The sequence below is a fragment of the Polypterus senegalus genome, chromosome 13, assembly GCF_016835505.1.
Source record: "Polypterus senegalus isolate Bchr_013 chromosome 13, ASM1683550v1, whole genome shotgun sequence".
NCBI lineage: Eukaryota > Metazoa > Chordata > Cladistia > Polypteriformes > Polypteridae > Polypterus > Polypterus senegalus.
Genome location: NC_053166.1, coordinates 94,521,497 through 94,548,615, shown reverse-complemented (window position 1 = coordinate 94,548,615; position 27,119 = coordinate 94,521,497).

The following is a 27,119-nucleotide window of genomic DNA, read 5'->3' as shown; positions in this document are numbered from 1 at the left end:
TTCCGGCACCAGGCCCTTTGCTGACATCACTTCCAATCAAGACGACATCACTTCTGATTCCGGGCCTTTTGATGATGTCACTTCCTATACGGGCCTTTAAAGCCTCCATCTTTGTCTCTTGTGATCAGTTCTGTTTTGGACTCTGTTCTATGCACATCGTGCTACTTATTTTGACTTTTGCAGCCAGGAAAAACAATATACGGGTGGCTGCCCCAAAACTTTTTGATGTCTTGGACTCTTTATTGTCAAAAGCAATGACTAAGTTCCTCTGCAAGGTGAACCATTAACACTCTTCTTTTCTCAGCGCCAGTATAAATTCACACCAGATCTGAAGTTGTTTGTTTTCAAATAATATTGCATTAGTGCAACACTGTTTTCTGATTGGTACTATTCAGATCAGATCATACAATGATTTCTTCAAAATGTCATATATAATTGTCTCTTTTTATCCCGGTGCTGCGTTGACATCGTGCACCAGAAGGCGTGAGCTTATTCAGTGCAAGCAGGAACACTCTGGTGTCCTCTTGCTTGTGCTATAACATACTTGACATGGTGGCGATCATTGCACAAGTACTGTACAAGGCATGCACGGGGGCCACTGAGAAAAGAAGTGTTCTTTGCTCACCTTGCAGAGGAACTTTGTCGTCGCTTCTTACAAGAAAAGGCGATGGATAAAGCAAAAGAGGATGCAACATCGACAAGCTTCTGTTCCAAGACTGCCGTTCCCCCGCAGTCCCTTCAGTGTAATAGTAACCACAGCACAGAGAGAAGTGTGTACATTGCAACAGGTACACATGTCGTAAACGTAGAAAGGCCAGTTCTTGTGTGTGTGTGTGTGTGTGTGAACTGTTAACATTTTAATCTGATGATTGCATATAGCGTGGAACTGACCTCTCTGTACTATTCTTTCCTCTGCATGTCCTGGAGTACAAAGGAAACACCCCCATGCATCAAAATGTGAAAGACTGCATGGGCAAGATTGAAAAAAAAAATACGGTCACTGATTACAAGAGCAAGAAGGCATGCAAATGAATAGGAATAATATGAATAATGTTGCATCAGTGCCACAATGTTTACCAAAATGTACTATACAGGTCATAAAATGAGTTATTCCAAATATCATATAAACCTATGTCTCTGTTTTTTGTCAGAACAGCTTTGACATCATGGACCATAACGTGCATACTAATTCAGCGTGAGCAGGAGCACTCAATAAAGCTGAATAAAAAAAAAAATTTACGGTGAGATACGAAGAAGGCAGATTCACCAGCGTTTGTGTGTCAGCTTTTATCCCTCCAGATCAGAGAATTTCTAGTTCCACTGTCTCAAAACACCACTCACATCTACAATTATTCCCAGTTTCAGATAAAAACTAACAGCGTCTGATCATAAGGGGGGAGGGTTGCGGTGGATGAGTGTTTCATGATCGTGACCGAGAGTAAAAGTAAAAGTAAAAAAAACAGTAACGTTTACAAATATTATAAATTTACAGCACCTGTTACAGACACACATCAAATGTATATTTTTATTGTATAATATTAACAGTAAGAGCAGCTCACTACTCAAAATGTTAAATTTGCCAGGGTTTCAAACTTGCGACATCCAGGATTATAAATCAGCAGCTCTAACCACAGCACCATGGAAGCATTCATATTGTTCTTGCTCCTCTTGTGAAAAGTGTTTATTTGATATTTGACCATCAGCTTTAACACATTTTACAGTTCATGTCTACATTTTGTTATTTATTACTAAAACATGAAAAACGTTTTTGTTTTTTAACAATGTGTTTATATAGATTGTTGTTGACACACAACACATCAAATTATTTCCTCTTACAATTCTGGATAGCTCACTCCATGATAATCAATCAAGGCAAGAACTGGCAGAACTTCTTGCCCATTCTGAGGTGGTTGGTGGATTTTGTGGGTGTTTTGTATAGCTTGCTGCTTGGGCTTATCACACATTTAGATGACAAAAATCGCTGACGGAGAGGTGCGAAGGGATTTAAGGTGGGCAAGATTTACAAGTTTTCACATTGGCTCTGGTAATTCTAGTGTTAAACAATTATTGACTAAGCTCAGATACACCTCCCCAACACATTGATGTCCTTCCGGTAGAGATGTAACTCCGTCATACTGGAATAGGTCCCATCTGTTCCAAAAGGAGTCCCAGTGCTCCATTATGCCCTTCAACCCTACACAAAGATTTGAGCCACACATTAGGTGTTCTTATCTCCTCAATCTTACCTGCACTGGAGAGTGGCACAGGCAGAACTTCGGAGAAGACTACAGTATCTTGTCAGTTTTTCTCCTCAGCCGGGAACCTAACTCTTTAAATTTGGATTACAGAACTGACAGCCTACCCTTATGTACTGTATATCATGTGTTCCAACATGGTAAGTGAAAACTGCATCCAACCCCACTCTGGCCAAGAGCCTGTCAGTCCTTTCAGGGTGGTCTCTTACTTGTGCACCTGGAAGGAAACACATGTTGGGAGACTCTCTATCTCTGGAGCAAACCTGCATTTCAGCCCCCCTAATGACTGAGTACCCAACTATCATTACCTCTCTGTTCCTGGAAAGTGGTTTTAAGGTTGGGGTTCCTCATGCCTGCCTACTACCTCAGAATCTTCAGAGACACCATTGAGCACCACAAGGACCTGAAAACGGTTTGACACTTTCAGTTCTGGGGTTGGTGTCCCCAGACAGTGCTCACCCTTTACCTTGTGCCTTCTGATCATGACCCACCTATGTCTACCTACTTCTCAAGTGTAATCAACACAACTAATTTCTTCACTTAGATAACAGAGCATGAGTATCAAAAATGAGGAAACTGATTGCCTCAATGATTTTAATTTATAAAACTTTAAAATTATTGTTTTGTGTCCTCAATAGAATTAAGTTTTGCAGACTCACACTACAGGAGTCACTCTAACTAAAAGCATAATCTGCAAAAAGAGTCTGGGCACGTGGTGATCCCTGTATATTGATAGGATGGCTCAAAAAGGAAAGGATAAATTGAAAAATATGTAACAGTCATCTTTTTCAAATGGGAAATGGACCTTTAAATGGCATTGATGCTGGTTATAATGTCTGCAAGCCTTAAAGGGCTCATGAGAGCGGAAACCACCAGTGACATCAGAGATGGAAGAATTGTCAATTATTCTTTCAGCAGTTGGAGGAAGAGAAAAGGCATTATGCAACAGCGCCACCCTCTTGTTCAGAGTGTAACTACTATTAAATGAGCCTTTTAGTTTTCTCCCACAGGCACAGGTGTGACAACAGTTATACATAAGAAAGTCTGTTTTATCTCAAATCTACATTTAAATCTACTGTGACTTAATTTTTTCATGTCACATATACTTGATTATATATGTGTTAATGTGTTTCTTTTAATTTAAGCACAATTCAAAACAACTGAATTACTAGAACTCATCTTTCATACTTAATACTCTATTTTTAGGAAACGGATTACCTTGAATCAATTAAGCTTAACTTACTTAAAACAACACATATACACAATAAGTTATATTAACTCAGTTGTTTACTGCAGCAAATGTACAATCTAATCATGAAGTGTATTTTTAGAAAAACTAGTGATAGCATGAACATACAAGGTGCAGTCATCTTTTAAAAAAAGAGTAAATAAAAATTCAACAGTCTCTGCACAAAATGAAACTGAGAGAAAGTAACCTTCTGAACAAACATGTGAGAATATGGGCAAAGGGAAGGTTTCAGGCCAGCAATTTAGTCAATCTGTTGATCTGATAGAAGATTGGTATCTGATATGGATGTAGATGAAAACATTCTGATCCATACAGGTTGAATATTTTAGGGTTGCTCTCTGTGGCAAATCTTCCATTTCACATAAATAATAAAGCTGTACATCAAAATCTGGAACCCCATACTGTAAGCTCAATCCAAAATAAAGATTCAATTTGCCCTTCAGAATAGTTTGCAAATGTTCCACAGATTCAGGTCGAGACTCGAGAATGACTTTTATCATGTCATCTGTTTTGGTTAATGATAATGGTGCTGTCATTGCTATCAGAAAACATGAAAACATGCTTATTTAGTCAAAGTAAAATATTAACTGCTTGGTTAATAACAACTGAGCCAGTCCTATTAAAATCTAAGCATGTCAAGTCTAGTCTCATAAAAGATTTTCAGTTATCATTATGTATGTAATACCTGGAGTTATTAAACCACCCATGTCTCCCAAAAGAGGGGCCCTGTCTATGGGTTTTTCACATTGTCCTTAAAATTAACAAATTTAACTGCACTGCTTATGGGAAAAATATCTAAAACTGAATGAGGCGACATTTGTTATTCATCTTGATCTTAAACTTCAGTGGAATTGGAAATAATATTTCAATGTCAACATCACAATCTGATTTGCAGAGAAGAAGAAAATCATTCAATTTGATTTTCAGTTTGATTGGCAAGATTCACAGATGCTCATCATACCATGCATCAAAGTGTTTGTAAAGAAATGTAATGTGGCTATTAACAAAATAAATGTGTGCAATTTTGCAAAATTGTGACAGGCCTCCATTCACTCTTACAGACAGAAGCATCCCAACTCTATAGTCTATTCCATCAATTGACACTTTTGGAGTACTGTACACTGGTGTTAGTTAAGAGGTTTGGGCCTGTGGTTTAAAATATATCCAGCTAAAAATGCATGTAAATTTAACTTAATGCGTTAAAAAGAAACAAAGAAGGTATATAAAAAAAACACAAAAGCATTTTGTCTGATGTCGGCAATGACATCTTCAAAAAAAGTTGAAGGAAAATCACATGGTTATGACATCACCACTAGCATTATGTGTTTATTGAACAAGATTACTTTGCTTTCTCACAAAGCAATTCTCATAAAATGTATATAACTAAAACAAATGAAACTTTGCTTAAACATAGTGGAATAATAGTGCATGATAACTTAAAAAAATAAAGTAATAACCATTATTTAGTGCATTTTGAGCATCAGGATTACAGTTTAATTATCTTGGTTTGGACAACAAAGGAGACAGATAGTAGAGGAAGAGATATGAAGATTAACAGGAGGAAGAGAACTAGGACATAGAAGAAAACAAAGGACAACCGTCCAGGATGAAATCCAGTCCATCCTGGGTGATCATGGAGTGAACCATGGTTTGAGTATGAGAGAGGATGAGCAAAGAGTGGTGCCTAGTATTATCTGAACATTCAGAAAAGAAAACAGGTAAATAACCAACAGTACTAAGCTACTCTGTTTACATCACTAAATAGAGAAAAGCAGAACAACATCATACTTGCATATACCTCTGGTAGAGCTGTAATAATGATGTTTAGCCAATGTAAAAGTAACATTTTATCACATTTGAAGGCACAATACACAACATACTGATTCCCTAAAACCATAAGAATGTAATGGGCAGTCCAAGTTTATGATAATCTGGGATAGAAAATTTTTTCACTGGTCTGCTGTAGTCTGAAATTGGTTAATCTATCATTCAAAGTTTTTTGTGGTGTCTTTCACCATAGTCATTATTCCTAAACTCTATTAAAGAATTTTTCTCATCATGAAGGTGTATAATTGACAGCCCTACGGACACATACCCCTTCTCCAGGTAATCGAGGAGGCCTGTGGGAATATACAGAGAGGGCATGCCAGGGTGGATCCGTCACACCAATTGATACTTTCCCCACTGTCTTGGCACATCACTTGGCACGTTGTGATGTAGATAAGGTGCTGTGGCCAGACCTAGACAGAAAGCATCCTATTTTTTTCCTTTGTAGTTCTTTCCTTTCGTTTTCATTTTTTCCCTGTAAAAACCTGTTTCTTCTATCTTTTTCTGTATTTATTTTGCAAATAAATTTAACTGTCATGCCCAAGTATGTATTATTTAAAAAAAATGTGATCTTAGAATGTTACACTTAAATGACTAAATGTGCAACTTAAATACTGATTGTCACTCTTAAATGCCGACATTTTCAACGTAAATGTCTAACATATATGTCAAGATTAGTCTATACTTGTTTAATGTTTGTTTTTTAGGGTTTTAACGTTGCATAAGGTTAAAGAAGATTTAAGGTACAAAAGGTATGTTTACAATAAGCATTAGTTAGTGATATTATATTCAATATTCAAGTGAAGTCTAAGATTGAGGGGCTGAATAGAGAAAATAATAATATATATGGACAGATCTATCATTAAAGTGACTTGGATGCATTATCCTGGGGCTCTGTTTGTGAAGGAGCCTTAACACATGAGAAAGAAAAGATATCTAATAACAGGAAAACTCCACATTGTGATCTACAATAAAGGCACACAGATCAATCCTCTATCCAGCACGCTCTGCCCATTTGATCCTTGCAATTATAACCTATTCAATCAAATATAAATAAAAAGCATTAAAAAAAAAGGGGTGAGTCCTGCTTGGTTGGCATGAGTGGGGTACGATCAGAGCAAGAATGACATAGGTTAAATTTAATGTGTTACCATGCTGAAAAAAGTAAAAATGTTCATATGGATAGCTATTAAAAACAAGAAGCATAGTAGTGCAGCGAAAAAAAAGTAGAAATAGAACACTTTTTTTTGCTGAAAACTATACCAGACACTTAAGAAAGTAAATAATGATTTGAAGATGTACCCTTAAATACTACAACAACAACATTTATTTATATAGCACATTTTCATACAAACAGTAGCTCAAAGTGCTTTACATAATAAAGAGTAGAAAAATAAAAGGCACAATAAGAAAACAAAATAAGTCAACATTAATTAACATAGAATAAGAGTAAGGTCCAATGGCCAGGGGTCAAAAAACTCCAGACGGCTGGAGAAAAAATAAAATCTGTAGGGATTCCAGACCATTAGACTGCCCAGTCCCCTCTGGGCATTCTACCTAACATAAATGAAACAGTCCTCTTTGGATTTAGGGATCTCACGGAAGGACTTGATGATGATGGTCACGTAGACTTCTGCCTTTTAATCCATCCATCATTGTTGGAGCATCATGAAGCTTTGAGTAGGTGGAGGTGGCGCAGGCCACCACCACAAAGAAACCGGAAAAAGAAACAGAAGAGAGAGTAGGGGTCAGTACGGATTTTTGAGCCACCATGAATAGTTATTATGAAGAATTGAACATACAGAGTATCAGGATTAAGTTAAATTGAAGTTATAAAAAGGCCATATTAAAGTAATATGTTTTCAGCAGTGTTTTAAAGTGCTCTACTGTACTAGCCTGGCGAATTCCTATTGGCAGGCTATTCCAGATTTTAGGTGCACAGCAGCAGAAGGCCGCCTCACCACTTCTTTTACAATTGAGACTAACAAGGATACCCTTACAGATCATCAGGAGAAGGCTGGTACGAGCTGCCATAGCATCACTGTGTACTTTGGAGTCACCGACATAAATGCAAACAGCAGACAGCGAGGCAGTAGATAACATACATGAAGGAAAGCCACACCTGCACAAAGATGCCCACAGTCTTTAACTTTATTATTCCCCAAAACACTCAGTTGCATATCACCTTTCTAGATAGATAGATAGATAGTTGTTTATTTGTCTCCAGGAAGAAGTTCTTTAAATAAATAAATACACAAATAGGTTGATAAATAAAAAATATACACATACACTATGACCTGAACACACAAAACACAGAATCCATCTGATAACTGATGGCTCTTTTAATTAGTTTGGTGATTTGGTGATCCTCTCTTGAAGTAATGTTACCGGCCTATAGCACAAAACAGTGTAGAAAATTGCAATGGCCATCACAGATTTGTAGATGATGTGAAGGATATAATTTCTCACATTAAAGAAACACAGGCTCCTAAGGAAAAATGGCCCGCTCTTCCCATCATTATACAGTCCTTCTGGACCTCCAAGTACTTTTTGGAGTGAACATCTTCTACATCCATAGTGAACAGACATAAAGGCTCTTTGGTGCAGTGAAAAGCAATAACAGGTTCCTTGGTTTTGCTGATGTGGAGACGCAGACAATTCTGTTGCACCAAGAAACAAAATTGTCCACCTGACTCCTATACTCTGTCTCATTCCCATTATCAATACATCCCATGAGTGCAAACTCATCTGAGAATTTTTGCAGTGACATGAAAAGGTGTTTTTTTTATTTATCTTTTGCATTTATACTTTGAGGTGTAAAGAGTGAAGATTTGTTCTGATATTGTAATTAACTTAAGTTCAGGTGCAGCTAACGCAATGTTGCACTCACCAATTACTTTCATTGCAACGCAAACAAAAATGAATGTGAAATTGACCCGATATAAATTGTGGACTTTTTTTCTGCTTTAATTTTCGTACCTGATTTATTATTTGCAATTGTGATGCTCATAATTTGAGAATGTATACCTGTGCCTATGTCTTCGGTAGAGGTAGTGAGTTTGAAATCTTACGGTAACCCCGCTTTGATTAAATGACAGTCTGTGCTCAAGAATATTAGGTGAACACATCATGCACGCCAAACTAAACGACTGGTAATGTACTTGTCATCAGCTAAGCTTTTACCTTTCATCATGACTTTTACGCTACACAAACTGTTACATATAATATTACAGCAATAAGATTGGTTCGTCGAATACCAAGAAAAATCGGTATACTTTAGTGCCAAGTCTGACATTTACATGTCAACACGGGGTCAAAACCAATTGAAGAATCAAGTTATCGACTATTTTAATCAATAAAAAGGAAAACCAGTATTACAGTCCAGCAGGGACTTCAACATAATACAATATAAGGCAGCTAAAATAAATGCACACCTAGTATAACTCTTCACAGAATCAATCAGTAGCGTAGCCACGGTTGGGCAAGGTTGTGTTTTTGTTCGGAAACCAAATACACTTTCTTCTGTACTGGGATGAACATGTACTGGTATATAAATGAAAATCTAAAACATCTAATGAATGGAAATAAAGCATAGCTAAACAAAATTTTAACAATGGTTATTACCGACTGGAGTGGCGCAGCAGTTACACTATTCTCGTTTGTTTTCTTAGTCAACTTTTTAAATTTAAAAACTGCAAAAGGTCAAAAGCACAAAAGGTGTGAAAAACGAGAGGACAAGGCGTAGCCCTGATATTCATCTGGCCCTGGTGCACCCATCATCTTCTCTGGTGAGCGATTTAACATTTTCGTTGGCACGCGCAGGCGCTTTTGGATTTTTCCTTTGGACGCAGATTCAGTTATATGAGGAGTTAGATGCGGACAGTGACCGTTGGATGTAAATATAACAGTATCTTTCAGACAGAGTAAATAGTAAAGGACTGGTATACACGAATAGTAAAGGCCTGCAATGCAAGTTAAAATGGAAAGCGCAATATAATTAATAGTTTTTCCACGGTAAATCCCATCAAAGTCCGTTCACGCAAAGGCAGCAGTACCAATAAGTTGGCATTTTGAAAGGGGTTGGGGTGGTGCTTGCCTCTTTATGTCTCCAACCAACGGAAGCTCATGACTGTGGTGTAATGTCCTGTTTGAATTTAAGAAAAAGAAGATAAGTTTTATAACGGCAATTGCACAAGCGTACTAATAGCTCATGACTATTAGAACGAGTTACCGTGCAAATAACGTGGGAATATTGCCGGGGAAATATTTTAGCCAGATGCCATGTGGAGTGTGGGGTTCCACTTGGGGTGCATGTAATTCAAAGCAAGCAATCATTTACTGATACACTAAGTACAAAAATGACCATAAAGGTTGTCACAATCCCTTCTCATAATTAGCCCGTTAAAGGTTCTAAATACGGCGCTGAAAATACACGACGAAACATTACCATTGTAGTAAATACATTCTTGAGAAGCAACAAAATAAACGAGAGAGAGAGAGTGAGAGAGATAGACAGAAGAATAGCGATTTGACTTTGCGCATGCGTACTGTCAGAATGTCGCGGATTTGCTCCGTTCATAAATCTGCAAAACATGTGAATGAAAGGAAGAAGGAGACAAGACGTCGTTAACATCACGGTGCAGACGTATAGAATACCATAAGACGACAGAAGATGATGCAGTTTAACATGAAAGTAATACTCAAGGTAATCGTACTTTGAGTTAGTGTAGTAAATAATTTTTATTGAATGGGAGACAGCGCATTAAACATGTAAAGCAAGATGAAATGGAGCAGAATAGTAGTGTCACTAGAGCATTTATAAAGGAAAATTAAGCAGCAGGACACTGAGAGAGGAACTGAGGGAACAGCTCACTGAGATACAACGTAGCTGATCAAACCTTTAGAGTAGACTGGAAGCCAATTTTTTTTCAAAAAGGGGTAGTCTGATACAAAAGACTGGAGATGAGGAGCGAAATATGTAGATCGTGCAATGATCATCGCGGTGCGATTAAATAGGGCATGCAAGGATAAACATATCAGTAAAGTTTTCTGTCACAGTGGGAAGGAACACATTTGAAAAGGAGCAAGCAAGTCACAGAGCGTCAAAGCAAATTAAAAAAAAAACATGTAAAGTGTCGAGAAGGTGGAAGTGTCGTTAAAAATTCGACAACAGGTGAGTGAAAAGACATACGAAATAAATAAAATATTGCCCATTCCCGTGTGAAGAAGAGTGAATGTACGCAGTAAGCAGTATTAAATCCAGTAAGGCGTCAAATGATCATTCAAAGTTGGCGGGGTGCTTCAGTGAGAGTGAAGGAAGGGGGCGGTACGAGGGCCAAGAGCCAAGTGTGCAGGCGTTTGTGTGTGTGTGTGGCAGAGGGCGGAGAAGGGAGATGAGGGGGGGCGGAGAGCTGTCGTTCACAAAAAGCAGCAGTAGCAGCAGCAGGTGCCGCCGACTGATAGTTGGGTTGATCGTAAAGAAGCGCCCATCACTGCATATGCCAGTTTGCTTGGAAACCGGACGATTCTATGATGAAAGTGCGCAGAAGAAACGAGAGGAGGAGACAAGAAGATGGAGATGGATACAGATGAGCAGAGCATCAGCCTGCACCTTTAACGCCATGAAGATGAGTCTTCTTTGCAGGTGACAGATTTACGATGAATATATTGTATAATGGATAAATCTTTTTTTAAGTTCTAAATATTGTATTTTTTATTTTTATATTACTTAGTATATGCTTACTGCTATGTCTTTTAATTTTTACGTTCAAAATAAGATTGGAGCTGTCTAAACATTGCTTAGCAATTTTTATAATAAGGGCAGGCAGAAGTGAGGCAACTTCACTTTGTTGTGTCAACGTTAATGTCAGCTGTAATGTATGCTGTAATGGTATCGCTTTTCAGTCACATGTTGTGGAAGAGCTGGCTTAACAGTGTGTTCACATACTATATTTTCTTTATCTTCCTACTTCTACTCCTTTCTCACCAGACGTATTCGGTTTTTATGGAAAACAAGGCAGATGTTAAAGATCGAATGACTTTGTCCCCCACGGATCTTTTTGCGGTCTGGGCTTTTTGTCGGCTCAGGCCGCTACCGGAAACAGAAAGCCCTTACCCCAAAAAGCATCCGTGGGTATGCTCTGATAAAAAATGTACCAAGGTGTCGCCACGGTGGTGTTCAAATGCTAAGGATTGTGTACCTTACTGGTCGTTAATCATGATGTGCACCGGGCAGTACTAGTCCAGGTGTAACGCCTTTGCCTTATACATTTACGTGGGGAGTATTACACCTTCGAAAATTGAAGAAATCCTGTTGTGTTGCGCACGTTGTAAATCCTAGCAACAAAATAAGGAAGACACTGCAAGCTCTTCAGTAAGTACACAGCCCACAGCATTTTGTGCATTACCAATGGTCACACCATTACATTTCTATCATGGTGGACATGAGCCTCACAACAAGTGGATGCTACAGGAGTCATCACCTGATGAGCTGAGAGATAGACAAGAAGTCCAAAGAGTGAAAGGTAGGAAGGAGATGCAGTATTAATGCATATTTGTGTGAGCAAATGCTGTGCAGATGCCTGGGTGATATACTGTAGAAGGAAAGACAGAAATAACAGGAGAAGAAATGGATAATCTATTACAAATTCTTCAGAGTAACAACTAAAATCTTGGTGCATATAGAAGGTACCAGGCAAACTGCAGAACATCAGAGAGCAACATGAACATACAAAATCCATATTTATATTTTAAAATGCCTTTCACAGATGCCATCACAAGGATTTATGCAAAGCATGCAAGAATGCAATGCAAACTAAAACCAAAACACTTTGTCTTTAGATACTCATAATGAGGCACAAAAAGAAACCTTGAAGACTCTTGCATATGCATTCATGCACAAATGCATGTTCCCAGGTTGGTCACACCATGAGTAAAGTTACTGTTTTTATACTAGTAGTGTTTTCCTTTACCCCTTGCTTGCGTCTTCCAATTTTTGTGAATGGTAATATCTGTCCTTGACCCATGTAGCATGCTTATGCTCCTCCTTTTTATTTGTTTTTTTTTCTAATTATTAATGATGCCTCTCCCACTCCTTCTTACTCATTCTGCACTTTCGCCACATTTAATGTTGCCTGCAATCGTTTCCCATTTTCATTACCTCTGTTTTCTCCTTTCTTCTCTCTCTCACAAATGCGTGCAGTATTCACCTTCAATCTACATATCTTTTCACTGAGTATCTTATGGTTCTCATTCATTAATTTACACTGCAGCATTAGAAGAAAGAGAAAAGGGATATGTATGAGAGAGATAGATAAGTGTGGAAAACAGAGAATAGGAAATGGGCGGAGGAATTATGTAGGGGTACAGTGATTTGGTTGAATTTCCTGTCTAAACCATAAAAACTGTTACAAACATTTTCATGTGTTTAATGAATTCAAATCAAATTATTTTTCATTAATTTCTTCATTATTCATTTTTACAACAGGTTTATCTTTAAGACATTAACTAAATCTTTTTCAGTTCCAACAATAGATTTAATTTATAAATAATTATTTTCCAATTTCTCAGTAATTTTCACATTATGATGCAATACAACTGATATTTGTATTGCACTTTTCACTGAGTGCCTTACAATAAAAATTGCATTACATTTACATTTAAAACTATATAATTTGCAGCAATGGAATTTGTGCTGCTTGAATGAAAATTTAACTGTCTTTCTGTGTGTGCTTTCATATTTTTGAAAGGCAGAAGAAACAAACCCAGAATAGTAGCTGGATCTTTCACAACCTTCATTTATTTACACAAGGCCAGAGAACAAGAGAAAGATATAGGGGAGGGAGAGAGAGAGAGAGAGTGAGAGAGAAGAACAGAAGGGAAGCTTCTATTTTTAATCTTTCTAAAAATAACTTGCCTTCAGACCTGGGGGATTATGGGAATTCTGCAGACCACGGCAGGAAAAACGTGACAAGAAGATACTGCAGGGTGTATGTGCATATGAGAATGGAGTAAAGGGGAGGGGATGGTTGGGCTGATGTGAAGGAGCAGCAGCAGAAGATGATAGGAGGAAATGCAGCCTGTCATGGTCAATGATAAGAATTCCGTTGGCACACACAGATCAGGAGTCAGAGCAGCAAGATTTTGTTTAGCCAAAGTGTCCCTGCCAAAGACAATGCCTTCTCATTCAATGGTGTTAATAATTCTCAATGAATGCAAAGCTTTTCTTTCTGATCCTTCTTGAGCTAATCTGCATTTAAAAGGAAATTACTTGAGTTATCTACACTCAGTTCTACTAAATTCCAAATTTTGGCAATGCATTTTTCTTTATTTGTTTAAACTGCTTTTAGTATTAGACATTAATTTAAGTTAATCTTGTTTATACATTGGTGAACATTTATCAAACTAAAATGTTAAATCTTGTTATAAAAAATAACAAGATATCATTAACAGATAATCTTTAGATGTTGCTTTTTCATTGTATTAACATTTCTACTGCTTTCCAGCTGCAATTGAATTTTTTCAAGTCTGGCAGGTGTCATCACCAAGATGGACTGAGAATGTCTTCTGTGTATTGAAGATGTATTCCAATTTTGGGTATTCCATCTTTATTCCTGATTATTTTGAGTAATGCAAAGCTGCAATAGTTTACTTCTTCTATGGACAGTTGTTTAATTTCAATGCATTTTACAAGCAATCTGTGTTAGAGTAGAATCAAATATATTTGTTGTCATTCCTAGTGGACATTGAAGGATTCAATGGCAGTATAGTAGACAGTACAGTAGAACTGTCTATATGGCCAATTTGTGAACACTTTACAGAGCCTCTACTTAATCAGACAAGTAAAAGACACAGTGTACAAGCAGCCTGTCATTTTAATGACCACTACAATCATGTGATATTGTATGATTTGTACAGTTTTCCTTGGACTCTTGTCAGTGTTAATGTCACATAGGGCTAACTGATAGAGGTTACATATTGAAATAAGAGTACTGCAGTGAGAGGCAGATTAAAAAAGAAGACATGCAACACACATAAAAAGACACAACATTGATTAATAGCAAGCCTTGTGTATTGTACAGGATATGGTAGGGATATACTGTAATTCTGAAATGTGTGAAGTTCTTCAGGCCAGGTAGTCTCATAGAAAATCCAGCAAAGGCTGATTAGTTTAACAGTAGTGGTACTAAAGTGCCATGATTAGATATCAAGAATATAAAGAGAATGGGAATGCATTACTGATAGGCAGTGACTCTGTTAACTATAATAATATCTTTATGCATCCCATATTTTCTGGACTTGAAATGAGCTCTTGAACTCGATTGATTGATTGTGTTTTTTAATCGCTGAACTGTCCCTGTTAGATTCATATGAGATGCATATCATGTCAGACTAATTAACTACAGAAAAAAAATAATGAGGTGGTACTTTTCGGGTTACTAGTATAATCCAGGCTTCTGTGTTGCCCCAAGCAGTGCATTATCCTTTCTGGGTATACAGTAGAATTATGGTGATTTAAGAGCCCCTTCTTCAAACTTTATGTTACAGCAGATGGCCAGCTTAATTGTATCCTACATACATACATACTTTGTAGGTGTTAATGCTAATAAACCAAGCTGAACAGAGATGGGGTGCTTAATAGACAGGCGAGGTGGGATAACAAGAATGTCCTTCTTTGCCATGTTCAGTAGGAGATGGTGTTCCTTCATCCAGGTTGCAATACCAATGAGACATGCCAGAGCTCTATCTGGTACTCAGGAGGGAAACACTGCCTTATTTCTTTGGCATAGCACTGATAGGAGAAACTATGGGGCAGGATGATAGGTGCCTAATGAGGAGGAGTATAGATAAAAGAGGAAAGAGCCCTGCACTGATTCTTGGTCTCACCCATGCTTACCAGGCGCACCCTTAACATCTCTCCTTCCAAGGACACACAGTAAAATCTGACCAAGAGGTAGGACGCAAACCACTTGAGTACAGTCCCAGTGATGCCAATGTCAGAGAGGGTGACCAGGTAGTTGACAGTGTCAAGAACAGAAGAGAAATCTAGCTAAATGTGGATAGATATAGCACATTATACAACATTTTATTTAAAAAAAAAATCACCACAAGTACACGTTGCAGAAGATGGCTGTATACAGTGAATATAAAAAAAAACAGGATGGGAGCTCTATTGTAAATTCTTCTGTTTTGTTATCTGATATCTTTTTTATTTTATTATGTTTAAAGATTCCATGGCAATTAGTAAGATAACAGTTAGTATGACAAATAGTGCCAAATTATATTCAGATCACATCAGATAAACAATTTGCTACCTATCCAGAGAGCAAGGAAAGAGGATGATTAAACATGAAGCAATCTGTCTAAGATACGGAGGTATCCAGAAAGTCAGCACAGGTTGAGGGCAGCATTAGTAAATAAGTGACAGATTCTAGAGAACTTTTCAATGTAAAATAAATTTGATTCTTTCCAGTTTTTCTATATTCTGTTATGGTGGGTGTGTTAGGATTCTTCCAATTGAACCAGATAAAACAATGTGCTAGCAATGAGGTGTTAATTAAAATTCATTCAGTGTTCAAGTCCCATCAGGTATTACACAAACAGTGTTGTTAGAGAAGCATATATTATTGTGGATCCAAGACTGTGTGATAATAAGGAATTATTTTATTACAATAAAGTGTGACCATTAGAAATTTCCAAAACATATTGCAAAGAGCCATATTCCTGACAACATTAAGAACTTGATCCTGATGTGCTTTAGATGGTATAAGATAAAGATGTTCACAACACAGAATTAGAGATAATTTCAATGCCTGCTCTATTGTTATTAACTTATTTGGTTGAGAACTTTATCCAAGTTACAACATTTGAGATGCACTTTGTTACATTTCTTTTGTTTTTCCAATTAAAATACAGGAAAGTGAAGTGAGTCACTCATGGTCACACAGTGTCAGTAGCAGGATCTCAATCCACAACCTCAGGGTTTGAATTCCAAAACCTTAAACCACTATGCCATACTGCCTGCTGAGTAAAATTGAACCAAATCTGTCTGGGACATGTTAAAATGTTTAAGTCCATAAAGAAACATTTGCCATTCAAATTTTTTTTGAAAGCAACATTATGTTTTTATCTCAGCTCACAGAGTCAATAGTAGTAGTGTCAAGAAATTTAAACGATTCCACCCTTTAATGGAAACATCATGTATAACCAGAGGTGAGGGACAAGGTGAGTATCTCCTAGAATTCACAACCATTTCTGTTGGCTTTAGTGTATTCACATTCAAATGGCTGAGGGCACACAAACTGGCCAACCAATCCAACATCATCAGATGTGGCATCTTATCACCACCAATGATCAGATTTATCAGCTTAGTGTCATCTTCAAACTAATGCAGTTTTACAGACAAGTTACTGGAGGAGCAGTTATTGGTACAGAGTGAGAATAAGGAGAGAAGACAAAACACAATGTAGAAGTGAGTGGGGGTTCAGGATCAGGGCCTCTATTTGATTATTTGCCAGTTCTCTGCCATACTTTTCTTTCTGAAGTTAGAGATCCAGACATAGATGGCAAGCTTATACTGAAGTGTTTGTAATGGAGACCCTCTGGTACATTTGTGGTAAATGCTGAACTAAAATTTGCAAACAGAATCGTGGCATAAGTACCCAGAGAGTCTAAGTGCTGCAAAATGACGTAATCTGCTAGCACAGTAAGCAAACTAAAGGGCGTCAAGAAGATAATCTGTAATGTAAAAGATACTGAAGTATTATTAGTGAGGTTAGTGAAATTGCTTTGTAAATATTAGGTCAAGAAATGCTTTGCTTTTTGGGCAATATGATAATTTTTGAAAAGTTTTTCAGCCATAGTGGATAAAAATATCTATAAACACAGTTTTTAACTCATCACCAAAGTGTCTTAGTTTGCGAGGAGAGAAGTTGTTCAGGCCATCAGCTTTACAACTGTTACAGCATGTCTGTGGAAGAGCACATGCATTTTATTTTATGCTTAGGTATGTGGAAGAGGTAGAAAAAATGTGTGTGTAAAACTGATCATGTTGGTGCTGCAAAGTCATAAAAGCAGGGTCCTTTGTGGTGGAGGGGTGTCTGTAAACCCTGGTGTAAAAACCATTCAGTTGATTAGGTACATAGGGATTCAGTCTGTAATTATCTGTAGATCATTCCAAACAGAGGAGTGGTCATTGATGGAAAGTGACTTTCATGCTTTTCCTTTACAACAACAACAATATTTATTTATATAGCATATTTTCATACAAATAATGTAGCTCAAAGTGTTTTACATGATGAAGAAAATGAAAAAAGACAAAATAAATAAGAATTTAAATTAGGGAACACTAATTAACATAAAATAAAATTAAGGTCTGATGGCCAGGGAGAACGGCTGGGGGGAAAAAAAATAAAATCTGCAGGGGTTCCAGGCCACAAGACCGCCCAGCTCCCTCTAGGCATTCTACCTAACATAAATGACCTCAATCAGTCCTTGTATTCAGGATTCTCATGGAAGAATTTGATGATGACGATCATGGGGACTTCTGGCCTTTAATCCATCAATGTAGGGACATCACAGTGCTTTGATTAGGGGGTGGTGGTGCTGATTGCCACCACAGAAAACTGGAAAAAGAACAGAAGAGAAATTAGGGATTAGTATGGATTTTAGAGCCACCATGAATAATAATGATAATTAATTGAATATACAGAGCATCAGGATTAAACTAAAATGAAGCTATGAGAAAGCCATGTTAAAGTAATGTGTTTTCAGCAGTGTTTTAAAGTTCTCCACTGTATTAGGCTGGCGAATTCCTATTGGCAGGTTATTCCAGATTTTAGGTGTATAACAGCAGAGGGTGGCCTCACCACTTCTTTTAAGTTTAGCTCTTGGAATTCTAAGAAGACACTCATTTGAAGATCTAAGGTTACGATTTGGAGTGTAAGACATTATGAAATATAAAATGGAGCGAGATTATTTAATGCTTTGTAAACCATAAGCAGTTTTTTAAAGTCAATTCTAAATGACACTGGTAACCAATGTGATGACATCAAAACTGGAAAAATGTGTTCAGATTTTCTTTTCCTAGTTAAGATTCTAGCAGCTGGATTCTGCACTAGTTGCAATCGAATTATGTCTTTTTTGGGTAATCCTGAAAGGAGTGCGTTACAATAATTTAGTTGACTGAAAATAAAAGCATGAACTAATTTCTCAGCATCTTGCAATGTTATAAGAGGTCTAACTTTTGCTATAGTTCTTAAGTGAAAAAAAGCTGTCCTAGTAATCTGATTAATATATGATTTCAAGTTCAGGTCAGAGTCAATAATTACCCCTAAATTCGTTACCTCCGTCTTGACTTTTAATCCTATTAGATCAAATTTATTTCTATTAACCTCATTATATCCATTTTTGACAATCACTAAAATTTCAGTTTTCTCCTTATTTAGTTAGAGAAAATTACTGTTCAACTATTCAGAAACACAAGTAAGACATTGTATCAGTGAATCAAGAGAGTCAGTGTCATTAGGCGCTATTGATAAATACAGTTGTCTGTCATCAGCATAGCTGTGATAGCTCACACTTTGCCCTGAGATAATCTGACCTAACGGAAGCATGTAAATCGAAAAGAGCAGCGGACCCAGGATAGAGCCTTGTGGAACACAATATAGGATATCATGTGTCTTTGAAGTATAATTTCCACAACTAACAAAGAATTTTCTACTTGCCAGGTAGGATTCAAACCAATTTAAGACACTGCCAGAGAGGCCCACCCATTGACTAAGGTGATTTCTAAGAATATTGTGATCAATGGTATCAAATGCGGTACTCAGATCTAAGAGGATGAGAACATATAAACAGCTTCTGTCTGCATTTACCTGCAAGTCATTTACTACTTTAATGAGTACCGTTTCTGTACTGTGATTTGTTCTGAAACCCGACTGAAACTTATCAAGAACAGCATGTTTATTGAGGTGGTCATTAAGCTGCATAATGACTGCCTTCTCTAGAATTTTACTTAAGAGAGGCAGGATAGAAATGGGCCTAAAATTTGCAAAAGGAGAGGAATCAAGATTATTTTTCTTAAGCAGGGGTTTCACTACAGCAGTCTTAAGACAGTCTAGGAAGACCCCCATATCTAATAATGAGTTTACTTTGTGAAGAATACTATCAATTAGCACGCCTGATACTTATTTGAAAACACTTGGTCAATGACACAGGTGGAGGGTCTCAGTTGAGAAATTATTTTATATAAATCAGGTAAATCTATCCTGGTAAAAGAATTTTATTTATTTATAATGGAGTACCAGGGTTTAAGAGGATCAGTATTGGGGAGATGTACTATATTATTTCTAATATCATTAATTTTTGATTTAAAAATACAGCAAAAGCCTCACAAGTTTCACTGGAAGTATTTTAGAGGCATTCCATTGAGTGACCGTAGATCAATTTGATATTTTATACAAACTCATTAATTTGGTTATATTGCATTTGAGCGGTATTACTTTAATACTCGTAGTTTTTGTTATTTTTGTGATGAAATTTAAACTTTTTTTCTATATTGAGGTCGCCCTTTTGAACCCCCCTGATATTTACTACGCGGTGAGGCATTTGTACTCCATCAACATGAATTATTTCCAGAGACATAATTTTGTCTATTTTTCCAGCGCATCGCGCACAAAAGCAAGGGAATGATGGGAGCACCAGAACTCTGTTCACATCATGTCACTTCGTACCGCAAGCTGCAAGTAGTAAGTCTGTGATAAGCGGAATACCGCTACGCTTTCCACTCACTGGACGGAAGGACAATCCCGTCCGCTTTTATATAGTAAGAAATACGAAGAAGATATCGCACAGTCTGGAGTAGAAAATCATCCGTTACCTGGAAAAACGAAACTACAAATCCCATCGTGCATTGCAAAATGGACGGGGCGTGTGTGAAACTCCGCACCTGCGTAGCACTCACGGGACGGAAGGACAATCCCGACCGCTTTTATATAGAAGGATTCTAGAGAAATGACACCGCCTCTCAAGACAGACTATGTTGTTGTATTCTGTTATTTAAACCTTCAATATCTTATAGTGGATAATCAGTTTAGTTTTCCTCCATTTACGCTCAGCTCTCTGGCATGTTCTCTTTGGATTAGACACTCTTTGAGTCTTCCATGGTATAATAGTGCTAGAAGATTTTTAAACTGTCTTTTCAGGAGCGACTATGTCAGCAGCAGCTCTCACCTTAGTATTAAAAGCTTGCACCCTACTATTTACATTATTTACTCTATTGTAGTAAGCATCACAAATGGACTGGTTGCTTAAAATGTTTGTAAATTTTGAAGCTGCTGTTGAATCAAAGAAGCATTTTTTAACAATATGCTTCTCGTGAAAATTTGCTATCATTATTTCAATATTAAATAGTAAGAGAAAATGGTCTGATAGACCAATATCAATGAACTGCTTCACATCAACTTTTAGTCCTTTAGTAATTACTAAGTATAACATATCATTTAATCTACATTTAGCATGTTTAACTGTGCTGTCTAGCTTATATTTTGTTCTTTCATCGTACATAACTTTATTTAGTTTTTCACAAATCTATGGCTTGTTGTTATTGTGTTATTGTATTTAATATGTGTATTTATTATAATGCAGTTTTCGTAGTAAAAAATGACATAACAATGCCCTTATAGTAATCTAGAATAGCACAGCAGTCTCTGAACACATCTCATATTTTGATTCCAGGCCATCTTGTAACATTTCCACAGCCTGACCAATCTAGTTATGCACTTTTTATCTCTGATTTTGGTGATTTTAATTTCTGGCATCTCAGATGTATACCATAATAATATCAGAGGGAAATACTCTTGGAGGATAGAATAGGTTGTCTGCGATTGTATGGTACTGGTATGGTACTACAAATTGTTATAACTAATGCACACTCCACCCCCATTACATTTATTACAAAGCTCATATTATCAGCCAGCTCTGAATGGGTTATAGCCACAAAGAGTGAAAGCCTCATCATTGATTAAATTATTAATCTAATTCTTGACAAAAGAGATCATTGAAGAGACACAGGAATCAGAGCATCAACATAATTCAAATGCATGTCAATGGTCAGCCTTTAAAAAATGGTAATTAGGTTGAGGAAAGCTATATCTTCTGAATCTGATAAGTCCCTAGCACTGTAACAATGGTTTCTTACTCCAGTACCTGCAGTCTCTGGTCACATCCCCCTCCTCCTGCTTATTCAGCAACTCCAACCCCACCCTGTGTGCATTGCATGTTAGATGTCCTGTTGCAGTGGAACAAGATAAGTGACAAAGTAGTCCATTGGTGAGTAAAAAAATGGCAAAATTCAGTTTTAGTCATAAATAGCTTTTGCCTGATCTATATGTTAATGCATGTAAATGATATATGATATACATAAAATACATTTTAATTATTTCTGTCAATGCATTATAGCAGAAAACCTGTACAAGCACTCTAAGCTTCTGCTAAGTGAAAAGCGCTAGGCAAAACTAAATTGAATGTAATTTAATTGAAAAAAGATTGGCCTGGTTATTAGTAATTCTGTAATCTACTCTCTATATATAAAATCCTAAGACTAAAAGTGCAATGATTTTCTGCAACGATTTTATGTGACTTTTTTGTCATGCTTTATTGTAAAACCTACATATATATGTTTGGTATCATTCTTTTCAGATTTTATCAAACTTTAACGTAATGTTGTTAGATTTTCAGATTCTTATTTCATTTTTTAATTTATAAAGTAAAAACTATCAACAACTCACATCCCGTGAGACAAGACTTTGTGCCAAAACATTTAACCACGCCTGGGGCTGGAAATAAAAGACAAAAAGTAGGACAGCTGCTGTACAGGCTTTTAAATGTTCAAAGCGCCATGGGAAATGCAGATCACATGGCACGACAGCAGCAGCAAGCCAGCAGCTGATCGAGCAAAGGGGAGGTTAAAAAAAAACTGTATATGTTTCCCATTGTATCACCGTTTAAGAGGGGGTTTCAGAGGAGCAACCGCATCTCCTTGGGGTGCGTTCAGCCCCAGCCCCCTTCATAACACGAGCAGCAGAGACACGAAATGGCTGGTGCATAGCGCAGGCCGGGGAGGTTGGCGAGCGAAGTGAACAGGGGGGAACCCCCTAGTATTCTATAATATAAATAATGAACTAGACTTGCAAACATTTTCATTCAACAAACAACAGTAACTAAATTAACAAAGTAACACCTTCTTGCTTTCTTTCAGAACCATATTTCAAAATACAAAGCACAATGTCAGTGAAGAGTTTAGTCCAGTAGTATAAAGCATCATATCATCTGTAATAAAAATTCCTTTTGTTCAAGTTCTTCCCTTACACATTCATGAATCTCCTGCTATCTATGCAAGTGCTGTAGATGGTGAAGGGTTCCAAGGCACCAAACAGAACTACTGACAGAGGACACCCCTAACTAATTCAACATTCAAAAACAAAAGAATAAACTTTTTTAGCATATTATTTAAAGAAGCTGAAGCTTTGGGAATGGAGTAAAATAGTTAATTCATGCACATATATCGAGTCAGTACCCAAATTTACATAATGCAAAGAATAAATTCATTCATATCAATAAAGAGTTTTTTCTGCATACAGAAACAGTAACACCTCAGGATCTTGTTTGATGCCTGAGTGTATATTACTTTGAACATATGTTGAAGATTTGATTATAATTGTATCTCTTTAACAACTTTAACCTAAATTTTAACACTTCTATTCAACAGATAAGCTGACTTGTAGAATGTGCATTCTTAAAAGAATTTTACTTTTCCTGGAAATAGCAGAAGTTGTTGCATGATGTATTTATTTAGGTGGAAGCAGTTCTGCTCTAGCTTCCATGGACAGGCTTAATTTAACAGAGACATTTTTCACACTGACGTGACTCTTGGGGTCCTTCCATAATAGTCTATTTTTTTACAAGGCTTCTAATTCTATAACTAATGAACTATAGTTGTGAATTCTGAGACTTGCAACTTTAAGTTGCTCACTTGATTTTGTGGAGTTGCTACTTATGAAGTGACTTTCAAGGTCTTTCCCTAAAATTCCAAGCTGCGCAATTTATGTATTAAGTTAAGATGTAAAAACCTAAGGGACATTAATTAAGAGAAGCCACAATTTAAAAGTCAATACATTGATTATCAAGTTGAAAGGAACTCACTAAATTCCTAAAAAAAAGAACTTAGAGTTGGTACCAGGAGTTTTTCTTCTCTTGCCAGGTTCTGTCCTTACTTTCCAGCCAAGAAAAATTGTGGTCAGGAAAACAAGCAAGTTCAGGGGAAATCAAAATGAAATATTTTTTTTTCAAAACTAAAAAACTTAATCGAAATCAAAGTCAAAAAGAAAGTTTCAAACCACTAGCTTGGATATTTTACTGCTAACTACCGAAATTCCTACAATTAGCATTTTTAGGTCTGTGATTCAAAGCAAGTACACTGAGAAATGGACACCTCAATGTTAAATAAGGTTCACAAGATGATGGCAATCATGTGACTGACAGTGGACACCATAGTTATAAATAATATAGTGGCAATGGCGATGAAAATATAACCACAAAATGTTCATCATTGCCATAATAATACAATTATTCAGATACTATAAACATTTATATTTGTCTTAAGTCCAGAACAGAATGAATGTTGGAGCCCAAGACCACAATAATCTCTTTTTATATGCAACATCCAAGCAACTACAAACACTAAAATGCTAGTGCCCATGAAAAAGAAGTGACTAAAATGGTGGCACACATAGGAAAGCAACACACAAAAATGGTGGTGATGGTAATGTCAATTAAGGAAAAAAAGAAAAAGTAAGAAAAGTGGAGATGTATTTATTTTTGGCATACACAAACTGAGTCCCCTGAGTGTTTTTAGTACAATTTCATTGGATAGTCATCCAAGGTTGCAGCTTATCCACTTTTTAGAGATTTAACAGTATCCAGAACCTCAGAGAGCATTAAAAGTCAATCCATCTCATCTATACATGAAATCTGGAGCTGTAGTTCTATTTTATTAAAATAGCACTTCATCATAATCTCATGAGTAGATCATCTTATAGCATTTCTTAAATCCATATATTACTTTTCCATATATTTAGTAACTTTGCTACCAACTGCATTGTAATTCTATTTTATGTGTTTGATGGGCTAACATCTTATTAGCATTTTGCCCAGGTTCATAATAATGTGATTTAAGTAATATTTGGTACATAGCTGTTGTGGTCATTAAGTTGAACATTTGTATATTTATCATCAGAGTTGAAAATGTGGCGGATTTATTCTGTTTCCATTCTGATTTGGAATTCATTTTTGTGTGAAACATAAGAGATTACTTGTCCTCAATTAATTTAGGGAGATATCTTCAGAGGTATCTCACAAACTATCAATTTGTGTGAGATAAATGTGATAAAATCTTCATCTAATTGCAATAAGGAATTATGCTACAACATACCAGTAAATTTAGTTGTGCTGGATATTATAATTTCCATGAGGAATGAAACACAGTTAGACTTGACAATAGCCTTTTAATTGCAGGATTTTAGAGACAGTAGCCAATTGTTATTGGTAAAAAAGTAATCAGCTCATAAATAACTATGGTGCACTGAAGCGAAACATTAATATTGTCTTTAATATGGGTGGAAAAACCTCCATAGGTCTAACAGTTCATGTTCCTTTAGCTATGAATTTCTTATCGTCGCATTTAGCTGCATATTTGTTTGCCAGATATTAGTTTTGCTTATTTTTTTTTTTTCCCACAAATATAATATGGCACTTTTCAGAGTCAGAAATTATCTCAGAGGAACCAAACAGTATTGCTTTATGAATCAATATTCCTATTCCTCTAGCCATAATTGGAATAAAATACCTTTTAAAATCTTTAGGAATAATTAAAATTGTGCAATTCCTAACAAAACAAAGAGGCTATAGTGAAGTATTAATACTACTATGCTAGGTTACTGCATGCTAGCAATTCAGTGTAACTCATACTATTAACATCCTTACCAAACTATTAACAGCACAGTGGAACCTCGGTTCACGAACGTCTCGGAACACGTACAAATCAGTTTATGACCAATAAGTTCGCCAAACTTTTGCATCTTTTCACGACCAGACATTTGGTATACGACCAAACCAGTTTCCCTTTCAGTTTGTGCGCGCCGATGATTTCCGCACGTGTTCAGTCTCTCCCTGTACATTCCCTGTGCAGAGAGAGTGAGAGACACGCACACACACACACACGCAAGAGAGACACACAGACACACGCACAAGAGATAGACACACACACACACACACACACACGAAAAGAGAGATGCGCGTGCAAGAGACACACACACACACACGGGAGCGAGAGAGAGAGAGACAGCTGGACGCATAAGGCTGAGAAGGCAGTTAAAGAATGCACCAGACTTGTTTTTAAAGAGACAGATCCGAGCATTGTTTTAACCTCGTTGTGTTTAATGAAGACTTTTTTCTATTGGATGTTAACCTCCACTACACTTCTGCTTACAGCGATCAGTTTGTAGCGTGCATTGTTGCAATATTACTTTTCTTGGTGGTTTATTAAATTACGGATTTTTCAAATTTTCGTTTTTTTCCCTGTTCATAAAACTCATTAAAAAAAGTGTTTTTAGCGAGTGGTTCGTAGCGCTATAGCACAAACTTTTGCAGTGTTAGTTAGTTTATTATTACGCTGTGCATTCTATGGCATAATTAACTATATTTGTGCTTAAAAATCTTTAAAAAAATATACAGTATTTACATACAGTTCGTACAGTCTGGAACGGATTAATTGTATTTACATACAGTCCTATGGGGGAAATTACTTCAGTTCATGACCAAATTGATTTTGAAACGAATTATGGTCATAAACCGAGGTTCCACTGTATGTAGGAATACTTAAACATTAGTGGAGGTCATGGACAAATATAAGTTAAACATTTTGTAGAGTAATTTATAATTGTAAAGAGAGAAGTATTGCTTAGATTCCTAGAACAAACACATGACACATATTTTTCAAAAGTCAATGCACACTGGGAAATTTGACGATACAGTATGTAATGTTGGGGTTAGGATGTGGGCAACCTGTAAAGTATTAGATTATGCTAACAGTTGTATTCCATTGGTATCATAATTTGTGTAAACAATCTAGATAAAAAATGTAACTAACATGCTAGTTATGTTTGCAGATGATATTAAACTCAAAAGAACTGCAGACAATCCTTAATCACATAAATCATTACAAAGTTACCTGGACAGAATTCAGACAACTGGCAGCTGATCAAATTTAATATAGTGACTGTGAATTATTACTCTTTTAAAATTTTTAGATCTGAATACAAAATAGGAGGTTGGAAAATTGAAAGTAAACCTAATGAGAAAGGCTTAGGAGTCACAGCGGACTCATCACTACCTACAGAAGCAGTTAGGGAAGCTAATTAGATATCAGGTTGTATAGCTCAGTGCACTATATAATGCACTTTTGAACACTCACCTGGAATCCTGTGTCAGTGGTTATTAACACCAAAAATACTTGTAGGGCCACATGGACCAAGCAGAGGGAGATGCTGTCAGAAAGGATAGAAAATTCTTTCCTTTTCACTTTCTATTATGAAACAGGTGGTGCATAACTGGCTTCAAATTTACCCAACGTTTTTAATGTAAGAAGAGTCTAGCTTCTGTAATGAGAAGCAAGGGGATTATTGTGAATATGAAATATCTATAATAAAATAAAAAAATAAAAAAATCTTGAA